At 42.0% G+C, this 12,313-nt stretch overlaps 1 protein-coding gene across 3 annotated transcripts in view; it reads left to right on the top strand.

The window, feature by feature from the left end:
* Positions 1-12,313, top strand: part of LOC111862204 (metabotropic glutamate receptor) — a 177,642-nt gene that overhangs the window by 133,179 nt on the left and 32,150 nt on the right. The window contains exon 1 of one of the 3 annotated variants that reach the window (XM_033750583.1): positions 7,774-7,796. The exons of the other annotated variants lie outside the window; for them this stretch is intronic. The gene's annotated coding sequence lies outside the window, so the exon portion shown is untranslated. Of the gene's footprint in view, positions 1-7,773; positions 7,797-12,313 lie in introns of those variants that run through there. 3 annotated transcript variants of the gene reach the window in all.

Below are 12,313 nucleotides of genomic sequence, written 5' to 3'. Positions count from 1 at the left end.
TGTCACATGGTGAGTGTGACTGTAGACGGGGTTTAGATTGGTAATTGGATTTATTCAACACTTACAGAACGTAACTGCAAATAACTACGACAGTCTCGCTGAGTTACACACTCAAAGATCACTGTAACTACAGTACATATAAAGCCTTCTCAGTCTTCATTAACCGTTGCTTGGTAGCGGCTTCAACGGTGGACGTTCCCCTTCCTCTAGGTTTCCGAACCCTCCCCGGCCTCAGCTACCAGCTTCTCACTTCTCATAACGATAACCATCAACTAAACCAGAGTCAAAGTCATAGTTACTTTACCGCCAATCAGTTCGTCTTGGCTTCAAGCCCCTTAAGATGCACGACCAAAGATTTTTTCAACTGAACGCTTGTAACATCCTCTCTGACGAGAAGGTGGGTTCGTCTCTTATGAATATGCTTGGCATTTCCTCAAGTGTACATTTCGCACATACAGCGTGTTATTGAAAATTCTTCCTTTTGCACTATACACTATACAGGCTTTGCATAGCAGATCATGCCTATCTTACGTATCTTTTGCTATAACGGCAGCTCCGTTACTTGAACGGTTGTAAGCTTGAAAACCGTCACAAATCGCACAGAAAACATCTCTTCCATTATTGCGTGTTCTCTCGTTTCCGGGGAAACGTGTTCACATAGCTGTTTTCTAGCAACGGCTGTTGTACTGTCGCCTGTTTACACAGCTTATACTTGGCAATGGGTCTACATATCAAAATTGTGAAGTTCTGGCCATAGCTCAATGGAGATTTCACCATCTGGGTACTCTTCATGAAACCAAGTTATCGTAAAGCCCCATTAAGCAAGGCAGCGGTCTTCATTTGAGCAGCAGGGTTGTGCAGACGCTATATCCTAGAAAAGGAACGGTCCTGTGTAAGAGAAGAAAATTGATATTTTAGAAAAGGGGAGAAGGGACGCCATAAGGAAATAAAGTAAATTTAATATTGTGAGGCTGGAACGAATGAGTAAAAAGTGATATGCTGAAAAATGTACGCCTATTAATATATGTAGAATTGATAAAGGGAACTGACCTGTCCTGTAAGAAGCTTAACGTTACGCGAGAGGCCCTTTTGAACGACGAATCTGGCTGATCGGACAAGAATGGACTTTGTGTGATGTTTTTTTAACGCCTACCCCTTTAATCTCCTCTATCAGACTAATTAACTACGAAGTGAGAGACTGGATAACTAATAACCTACCCGCCCACCTAACTAACGAGCCGACTGATTCATTAACAGACCAATTCATTAGCTGTCAAACAACCTAACAAACTGACTGCTTGCTGTCATACTGAAATCCGTGTATTTCAGTTTGTGATATGAATTATTAGCTACGAGTATATCCTAGATCCTTAAGAGGATCCATGTGTTGTAATAGGCTGCGATGTATGGTTATGTTGAAGTATCCTGCTGTAGTAGTTGATCATTTGATATACGGACACACACACAATGCAGTCTTCAGTGCAACTTTACAGGTTATTGGCCGAGTCACCACTAAACCCTTGCTTTAATGTGAATTAACATCATGTTTCAACCACACAAAAACACATCGCCACAAGAAACAGATCACTGGCAAGAAGAGCCCTATGACATACAACATGTCATTTTACGTCGTATTAAATTTAAAATTGGCCGCGCCATAGCTCAAGCGGTTAGTCGCTGGCTTCCCACCGCGGCGGCTCGGGTTCTATCCCGGGTCTGGTCAAGTGGGATTTGTAGTGGACAAAGTGGTGCTGGGGCAGGTTTTCTCCTAGTACTTCGGTTTCCCCTGCCAATCTTCATTCCACCAATCGCTCCACAATCACCCTCACCTATCATCTGGGGCTGGTAACAATAGGTTAGAAGTGGCCGCAGTAAAAGGGACTTAGTCCCACCCCACTAGCAAAAAAGAAAATTAAAATTATTTCACGTGCTAAATTATGTTAACAAGAACCATTTTGCTCTCTTTAGTAAACGGTACAGTATAGAAATTTAGGCAGATCATCTTATATAGCTGATGATGGTCTTGTGTGGCCGAAACATGTGAGTTTACGTGAAAGCATGGACTAAGTGGTGATTCGACCAATAGTCTGTCAAGTTGCACTGAAGACTGTATTGCACATACATACGAGTATCATGCGTTGCAGGAATTAAGGTTTTGCTTTCTCTTAATTCTTTCCTTTAAAATGACCGTGGTTTGTGGAATGAATTCATAATTGTAAGTAGAGAGGCCATGCATGCTTCTAATATTAAGCACATGTTCCTACCATTTGTAAGGCAGTTTACGCTGAGGATAATATTAAAATATACCTTGAGAAAATATATTTTAAGAATGCGAACTATACTGAATGATCTGAGGCTTTCACGGCTGCGACGATTTACATTGTGACGCCGTGTAGTCTGGTATATGGGCAGCAACATTTCGCAGGAAGATGCAGTCCCCATCTTGCGTGTTGAAAATGTGGGTAGTGAGTTCCTTCTGAATGTTTGTAATCTTCTACCATATTGCACGGTGTTACAAACCAAGAGACAATGAAGTTAAACTAGTGTTGGATCGTGTCCAATGGAGGGCTTTTCTGTTAACGGTTTTGAACCTCTTAGAGTTCTATTAACAGAGAGTAAGTCAGGTAAAGCCGGTCATGGTAGCCGAGCGGTCTAAGGCATGTACTGTCTTCGCTCGCTTGGAAACTGGGATCGTGGGTTCGAATCCCACTCAGGGCATGGATGTTTAGTTTGTGTGAGTGCGTTCTTCTGTGTTTGTGTACAGGTAGAGGCCTTGCGACGAGCTGATCACACGCCCAAGGAGTCCTATCGAATGTGTAAAATCTAGAAAAACCGAAGTGAACGGAGAAGTTCATGGAGGTAGGCCTAGGCCCACTGGGGCTGTAATGCCAAGGAAAAAAAAAAACGTACACAACGCGTGTATGTAGATTATCTTTTTTTTTCTCTCTCTCTCTCTCTCTTACGGACACTAACCTGATTACTTCAAAGTAAATTGTAACCTGTATATGGAAGCAGGCACTGTGTGGTGTAAAGTAACATAGACCTTGTTAAATATGGGGGTTTGGACATTTTTATAACACAAAATGGCTGCCAAGGCACACAGTGTTTCCTGTGTTGATCTCCCCCCCCCGCCCACGCCACGAATAACAATGTATGACTACTGGGGTTCATTGTTATTCAGAATGGCTTGCCTATATTGAATACCAAGACGTCTTCCACAGGGGGAGTCCCCTGGGAAATAAAGTTGCAACTGCATTAGGTTTTGCCTGCGTCGAGCAGAAAACTTGGGGGGAGGGGGATACAGCGACGAGAATTGATCTGTTTGAAACATCATCGATTTCGCCCGTTTGAATGATGTTGCTGTTTCCTATAAGAATGCATCACAATAAAAATCGGTTTGTTCATCATTTACGGTTAAGCCTGTAGCATGTTTCCACTTAACCCCTCCGCCCTTTTCGTGGGCATGCCACCGTTTCTTTTTCCTTTCGGTTTATTTTGGAATACGTCTTGACACATTCTTGCAGCTGCATTGGATAAATCAATCTGATTTATATTTAAAATTTTTCTCATTAACCGAATATTACATTTAACATTCAGAATTATTGGGTTTTTGGACCTTTGCCATCGTGCGGTATTCTAAAAGCTAGAAAACACAACGTTTCGGAAACTGTCCCCTTCTCCGTCCTCAGGTGAGAGGGGAACCTACTCTTTTGGGTCCCTTGCAAAGAGTTAACCTCGACGACTGAACAACCCACAGCTGTGTAACTACAGCCGAGACCAGGCATGCCGAAGAGAGCCAATAAGAAAAATGTACAATAAAAAGTGTGATAATCAATGCACATACCTGAAACTGGGATAGAAAATGAGATGAAAATCCTATGTAACAAACAGGACCAGCAAACCAAATCCATGAAAACCGTTGCATTGGATCAATTGGAAAACACCAACAGATGGAGAGTGTTTTCTGTCAGCTAGGAAATTAATTTTTGTATAAATTTAGGCAAATTTTATGCTTGAATTGCATTATGACAAATTACTTACTACGGCAGACAATTACTGTTACAAAAGACAGACCCGTCCTCTCGTCAGAGAGGGCGCCCCACAAAATCAAGACCGAAACTGTCAAACAGTAATAAATATCTGGTCATAAGCCCCAGATTTGAGTTGAGTTGCAGGAATCCCATTGTCATGAGACAGGAAAATATGTCCATGAGTCCTCCTGGACTTGGAAAAAAGAACGTCTGTGCGGGCGAGGACCAGAAGCAATTTACCCGACCGACGGACATACTTCAAATGTTAACTTTTATTTAAAACTACACTTCTGTTTTCGGTCTTTTACTCTTACCCCTGTTTCTGTTAAACCACATGAGATATAATGAGAATGTCATATATTTTATGTAACGTCCATAATAGTATTGTTCAGCGAACCGTCACTGTATCGTACTGTTTTGATGAGAGGCATGTGGACGTGTTACATACCAGTGGCCACCCTGTGGGTGGCTGCGGCGTGATGTGCCGACGCTGCTGGAATGCAGTTCAAGTCTCCGTGACTCACGTATACAATTACTGAACATGCGTGGGAGTCTTATTGGTCTTGCATATCGGCTTCAGTGAATGAGTCCTTGTACCTTCAGCACTTTCTTTGACCAGTTCAAAAAACGCCAAGTGCGTACGACCCTACACGTGACAATATTATAAAATTTAAGTTGTGCTTCTTGAAATCACTCGTTTCTTCAATTGTCATGCTCCAAATTATGTTTTACGTGCGTCATCATGAAATAGCCGCGTAAGTTGCTAAGTCATCATTATAAAACTGCTACAGTCTATTTTTAAGATAAAGTGGGAACCAAATTGCTGTACAGGAAATGTTCTTGAATATACAGGAATTTTCTTCCGTAAGTTTGCCTGCTAAAGTTATAACGTACTCTCAGTAACTTCTTAGACAAAGTTTATGTCTTATTAATTTTATATTTGAATCGTTTTACCGGAATGCCTCTAATCTACAATATTTCCCACAATATGTCTCATCTGACCTATTGGATTTAATGGCCGGTCACGGTAGCCGAGCGGTCTGAGGCATGCACTGTTTTCGCTCGCTCGGAAGCAGGGATCGTGGTTTCGAATCCCACACAAAGCGTGGATGTTTGGTATGTGTATGTGTTTATTCTGTGTTTGTGTTGTCCTGTGTTTAGGTAGAGGCCTTGCGACGCGCTGATCACCCGTCCAAGGAGTCCTACCGTCTGTAAAATAATCTAAATATAAAAACACGCCTCGCTACTGTAGGGTATAAGAGGAACGGGTTAAGTAAAATAAAAATGAGATTAAGTGAAGAGTACAAAACATGCAGTTGATATAGTGTCGTTAAATAAATTATTTAATCCAATAAGGATTAAACTGGCAATACTTTCTATATACTGGTACTAAGGAAGCTGAAACAGTGTTTGCTCACCACTGTGAGTCAAGAAAATGGCTTTATTTCACCATGGAACAACTTGTCTACTTCATAACATCCTCACGGTGGGTGCTCATTAGTTATGTCCATTCTTGTACCTCTTGCGCACCTATGTACCACAATGTCTTCTTGTTTCCCTTCTGTCTAATTATTTTCGCATTGATCACTAGAGGAATATTTTCTTCAAACTTGCCTTCATTTCACTGTATCTATGGCAAAATGATGAGATCGAAAACTACTTATTACGCTGGGACCTTTTTAGGTAATGATGTGTTAAAATCTTGATTGATATGAATTTCAGTTCTCCTTAATCACGCTATTAGCTTTCGTACAGGTGGTGTGTGCTAAGTGGCTTGCAAAGTGTCCCACAAAATAAAGTACAATATTTGTCTGTTCTACCGGATGTGAAACGCAGTAAGCACTTAAAGAGTGATATGTTGCTTATGCTTCTGGTTTCTTGAGACGTAATCCTCTTAGATGAAAATCAGCCGGAAGCAATACGCCTATTCTGTGGAGCACTGAGGTTCATGACTGTGTCACAAAAGTCCGCCGTTTTATGCTATGCTGTGCCACTTAAATCCAGTTCACATATTTGTAACGCAGTTCTCTAAGTTCCAGTTGTCAAAATAACGCTTAAAATGGCAGGATAAGCCTCGCAGAAAACACAATGCGTCTCCATTACAAACGTCAGTCTATTGATGTAGTATAAATAAATAATCTCTCTTTGGTATATGAATTATTCTCCTTCGCCCAGTTATTCGATGCTATATAGCCTGAGCTACTTACAGCTTCATTAAATGAACATAATTTATATATAGGCATATATATATGTTACAGTGAGATCCGAAATCTGTTACGACCAGTTCTTAGTAGTAAAAACTAGAACTCCCTAAGGACAATAGACTAAACTAGTATTCCATAGTAAGAACTACAAATTACCTCAGCTGTTGGTAAAAACCAGAATGGAAGCTTTAAGACGTAATTGTTACTGCTGTTTCCAGTAAAAACTAGTTCTTCCCATACATCCGTTAGTTGAATCTGTTTTTGGCCAGTTATAAACAGTTACATTCGGTCGTCACTGGATAGCCCTTGCATTAAGTCACAGTGATAAGCATTTACCTACCTACCACTCGGCGCTACAGCCCTGGGTAAGCCTTGGCCTCCTCTATAACCAGTCTCCACTGCTCTCTATTCCTCATCTTCTCTATCCATCCTTTCACCATCTTCTTCAGGTCGTTCTCGACATCGTCTAGCTATCTCATCCTGGGTCTTCCTTTTCTTCTTTTGGAGTATTTCTTGGGCTACTTGCTGCATCTTTCCGGATTGCAGCACTGTGCGTACATTCCAAGTTGCCATCACAACATCATTCTTCCTTGTCCTTTGATTAATCAGTTTCTCAAATGTTCCACTTATCCAAGAGAGGTTGTTATGTTTCTGAGCAAAATTATTTGTACAGGATGAGACTATTAGCCTCGTGCCCAACCCCCAACCTGGAGGACAAGGGTGTCTCTCGTAGTCTGGACTCTACCCTTTGACCTTTCCGGCATGGGTGACCCTACTGGTAGTTAAACTACCGCCGACATAGCTCTCCAGGTTACAGAGTCATGTAAGCCACACCACCACGACAAGGTGGAGACNGGAGCCCTGGGGGGGGGGGGGTGTTACGGTGGAATAGGAGCTGTTCCTGAAATTGCAACAAAAGCTGCTTCTGCTGGTGTGATGTGCCGTGTACTGAGGCAGCTGATCTAGCACTTGGTCATGGTGGTCGTGGCGGGGGTACGAAATACGCTAATATTACTATAAAAGATTGTTACATTGTAATACTAGTTTCCGAATGTACTGATAATGTCCTTCTGAAGATAGTCGCTCCGACCGAAACACGTCAAGGATGAAAGATTAAAAAAAACATTTATCAATCAATAATCTTTTATACTTTTGCTAGTGTGACAGACCAGGATGAACCAAGTCACGCTAATATTACAATTGCAGTGATAAATCAGTTGTCACTCTGCGAAGGCGGCAATACTGAGAAGGTAAAGAACACACGATTGTTTGTTTATAAGACAGTTTTGCTTCTTGCGGTCAATAATCGTTGCTAATCGGCACGCAGACTCATCCGACAGAGAAGTAAGTAAAGTAAAGGTATCCCTGTAACAGGCCGTGGAGGCCCATAGGGTTGTGAAACGCTGAGGTTCCCTCATTTTCTAGACAATCAGCTCATAGATGGCGGTAAGGTTGTCAGCCCTACGCGCCGGCCGACCTTTACCCCCAAGAATATTCCTGGTACTCATTTCTGTTAGAGGATGAGTCGACCCCAGGGCCATAGTGGGGCTGGAAGGATTAGGTAATTTGAAAAAAATCAACCTCATCGGGATTCGATCCCGCGACCTTCCGACTTTTAGCATAATGCCTCAACCAACTACGCTACCGCGTGTCCCTCTCATCAGACAGAGAAAATAAAATTAATCAATTTATCAGGAGAGCCTTACTAGCTTCGTACTACATCCTCTGGTCACTGAGGATGGGGCGAAAGGAATGGTTGTGCGTGAATCCGTTTAATGCACTACTTCTTGGGGCGCAGTTTGTTTGAATTCGTTGGCTACTGATTGTTCGGCAAAATAAGACGTTGCTCTCTGACTGAAGCTCTTACTGCTTACAGCAGTCAGCTTCGTGCTTTACTGACAAAACATGCAGAACAAGTTGATTATCATCTGAGCAACATACACGTTTATCTAACATTGCCTGCTCCATGAATTTTACATTCAAATTGTCACAATAGCAGTTCGTACAAAAACAAGTAGACAGGAGTCAACTTGAAACTTTTAGTGAAGTCCATGTTTTTCTTGTGATAGTTGTCTATTTTTCTTCCTGTTATATGACATTTATAAGATTGAGGTGAAACGACGCTCCTCTGAAACGTTGGTTCACACAAGATCTACACAGCGCCACATCCCATTAGACGGCATTCTTTACATAATATTTGTTTCCTTTTATGCCTTTCTTTCACTTTTTGTAATATCTAGTTCTGTTTTTAAATTGGATGTGGTATAACGTTTTCTCGTTGTAAAATGTAGAGGGAATATAATAACCAGTTAATTATTATGATTTATAACAATTTTGCCGAATATCCTGTACCAATTGGCTTATTAAAACGAGATTCGAAAAGGTGTGTTCCATAATGTTGTACACAAAATCTCCAACAGTGGTCTCTGCTGTTTTTTTGGCTTCTCATATGGAAATTAATCACAAATTAGAATAACGGTTTTTAATACATGCGAATGCGTTCATTTGTGGCCTCATATAAACTAGTCTTTGTTATGGATTCATATGGCTGAAAATCAGAACTTTCCTACAACTTTTAACGAAAGCTTCTATTTTTTTAATCTGCACAAATTTTAGGCGCTAGTACATTTTGACAGACTGACAAACGGACAGATGTTATCCCCACATAAGGTGTTATTTTTCTTAGTTTGTAAAGAACGCCTGATATACACAGTAAATATATGACATTTCTTCGTAGTGACAAGCGAAATAGAACTGCTTCTGAGGGAGTCGAGGTAAGAATTACATTTTACTGAAAAGGCCAGTAAATGCCAGGTCTTGAACTTTCTGTTCGGGATTTTACACGCAGCCTAGTTCTTACCAGGGAACTCTAGATCCTTCCACTGTGCTTAAGGCTTTCAGTTTTTATTAGTAACCAGTGCTAGTAGCAGAGGATTCTTCAGTTGACTTAATCCTTCCAGCCCTGGGGTCGACTCAGCCTGTAATATAAATGAGTACCAGGAATCTTCCTGGGGTAAAGGGCGGCCGGCGCATAAGGCTGACAACCTCACCGCAATCCGAGCCGATTGTCTAGAGACTGTGGGAGCCTCTGCTTCACACAAACCTATGGGCCTCCACGGCCTGTTACAGGGATAAATCTACATTTTTACTGTAACGTACACAGTAACCACCGTTCCTTGAAGGGTTAATATCATCAGCCTGTTTACGCCTGGGTCTCCCAAGCGGTCATTACCCTCGGGGTTTTCCAACCTAATTTTTGTAGACAGTTCCTTGTTTGCGTCATGCCCCGCCCATCTCATCTCCCTTCATTTAACCGCAGTATGTAACAGGATTGGGTGAAGAGTGCAGATTCTGAAGGGTCTTGTTACGTAACGTCAAATGAAGTAACGAGAAATCTGATGGAAACTCAGAATGTGGTAGACGTAAATTCCAGCTACACTGGAAAAAGCATGTAAGTAGGGTAAGAAGGCCGCGCCATAGCTCAAGCGGTTAGTCGCTGGCTTCCCACCGCGGCGGCCCGAGTTCGATCCCGGGTCTGGTCAAGTGGGATTTGTGGTGGACAAAGTGGCGCTGGGGCAGGTTTTCTCCGAGTACTTCGGTTTCCCCTGTCAATCTTCATTCCACCAATTGCTCCACAATCACCCTCACCTATCATGTGGGGCTGGTACAATAAGCCAGAAGTGGCCGCAGTACAAGGCACTCAGTCCCACCCCGCTAAGAATAAAAGGAAAGTAGGATGAGATGTAGTGGACTACCAAAATTATTGTACGTATCTGGTATCTGAGGTGGATTTTTTCCATTGACCTGATCCTTCCAGCCGCACTATGGCCCTGGGATCGACTCAGCCTCTAACAGAAATGAGTACCAGGAATATTCTTGGGGGTAAACGGCACCCGGCACGTAGGGCTGACAACCTTATCGCCATCTGTGAGCCGATTGTCTAGAAAATGTGGAAACCTCAACATCTCACAACCGTATGGGCCTCCACGGCCTGTTACAGGGATACCTTTACTTAACTTTTTTATTGTTTCAAAGGACAGAGAGACATGATGACACCCGGAAATAAATGGAAAGATCCGTTTTGAAACTTGTGAACATCGAAAAGCACTTGCAGCACGTAGTCTTTAGGTTGGAAGAAGATTTCTCTTAACTTGATCCGTTATTTAATGTGTATTTAATGAGTTGACAGACGAGCAAACCAGAGAATCTGACTCAAAACCAGTTAACCAGTTGGGTAAATTGTTCAGTGACCACAAGAGTCAAACAAAATGTTTGTGATCCGCCTATATTCCAAGAGTGTACGGTATGTAAGGTCAAGTGCAGGGTGACCGAGACGTTGTGGTGGGGGGTTCTGTATCGTGGTATTGTTCGGCCGATACGATCGGACGGGAGGCCCCCATCTGAGCCCTGGATCATGTTAAGAGCAGTCGTGATGACCCTTGACTTCTCCAGTTGTCACATGCCGCAGGAACGGCACTAAATTCATACACAACTGGATTAGAAACTCCGAAACGGGGCAACGACCCGATATACAGCGGACACCGGTGAATGCGCCCATATTTTATTGACTGGGTATTTTACTGTTCTGTATAAAGTCATGGCCATAGTTTCCTGCGACTGATGCATCGAAAGGGATATTCGCTTCTTTTTTCAACGATGCCTTCTAAACTCTGAAGAATGGATTTAATTGTGGTATTTAGGACATCATACGTCGTATTAAAAAGGACAGTGATATACAGAGTGTTTCACGACTTTAGGGCATAACTGTAGGAGGTGATTTCCTAGGTATAAACATGTGTCCGATTTTGGACGGTTACGGAGTTCTGACCGTTTTTTCATTCCCATACACGCCTTCGTGTGAACCGCGTCTATCATCTGGCGGGTCGCTATTTTTAGCCAGCTACAGACAGAGCGTTCTCGTCATCTCGACACTTGAGAGCTACCTAAGGCGTGGTGGGTTGGTATGTCCGGCGCTGTTTACAACCGAGCAGCAGCCTGTGTTGCGGCCGGCGATGGAATTTTCGAAAATTAGCTTTAAGCACCAATAAATTCAAATTAAAGGTAAACTTTACATTCATACTTTAAATGTATTATGCTGGTTTATTATTTTGTTCCGTTTATTGCCAGTAATCGTTACCTTCTATTCTGAGTTTAAAACGGTCATAACTCCGTAACCGTCCAAAATCGGACACATGTTTATATGAACTTTTTTTGATCACACATACCTAGGAAATCACCTCCTGCAGTTATGCCCTAAAGTCATGAAACACTCTGTAGAAAGTAAATTAATTGCTGTCCATATAACAGAGTCGAAAGAAGTTTAAGTGATTTCTGGCATCGAAACCCTAATAGACCCTAATTGCCTGCATAGGCAACCCAACCATCTGACTCCGTTTAGTCTGAGAGAAGTTTACGAACGCTTGCTGCCTCCATCATCAGGGTATGAGAGTAAACCAAGCAGGCAGCAAGCAAGCTAAGTGACCCTGCTTGCTTGATTTACGCTTTTACCCTAAAGATGGAGCTTGTATATTCCTCGAAAACGTCGGTAAACATTTACTAGACTACACGGCGCCACATCTCAGAAAATGGTAGTGATAACTGTGAGAACCTCAAATCTCAGTTGTGTTTCTTTCAGAATCTGTATTTTAGTTTTGCAAATACTGTGTCTAAAATGTGGAATTCCTTGATTTCATCGTCATCTCGTCATCATCATCATCATCATCTGCAAGGGTTCAGCTATTTAGCACGTTCTTGCCTCAAACTTTAAGCACCTTTGAGGATTATGAGTAACTATTAATTTTTTCTTGGTGCAAAACCTCCTGTTTTGGAGGACCAAGGTTTTTCATTCAGGGTTTGTTTCTTTTAGATAGATTACCTTGAAATTTATTAATTTATTGTTATTATTATATTTTGGTATTAGTTAAATTGCCTTCGCTGGTTGTATTTTGCTTACATCAAGTTTGGAAGGAAGGCATGGAGTGGAGTCGAATTGGGGACAGTCATGCAAAACAACACAGTTGCGAAACGTCGGTCGCTTTTGCTGTTATTCTCCGTTCAGGGAATTTGTTTCTACAACCT

Source organism: Cryptotermes secundus, unplaced genomic scaffold, assembly GCF_002891405.2.
Source record: "Cryptotermes secundus unplaced genomic scaffold, Csec_1.0 scaffold1288, whole genome shotgun sequence".
NCBI lineage: Eukaryota > Metazoa > Arthropoda > Insecta > Blattodea > Kalotermitidae > Cryptotermes > Cryptotermes secundus.
The sequence above is the reverse complement of the archived record's forward strand: the minus strand, read 5'-3'. Positions and strand labels throughout refer to the sequence as shown.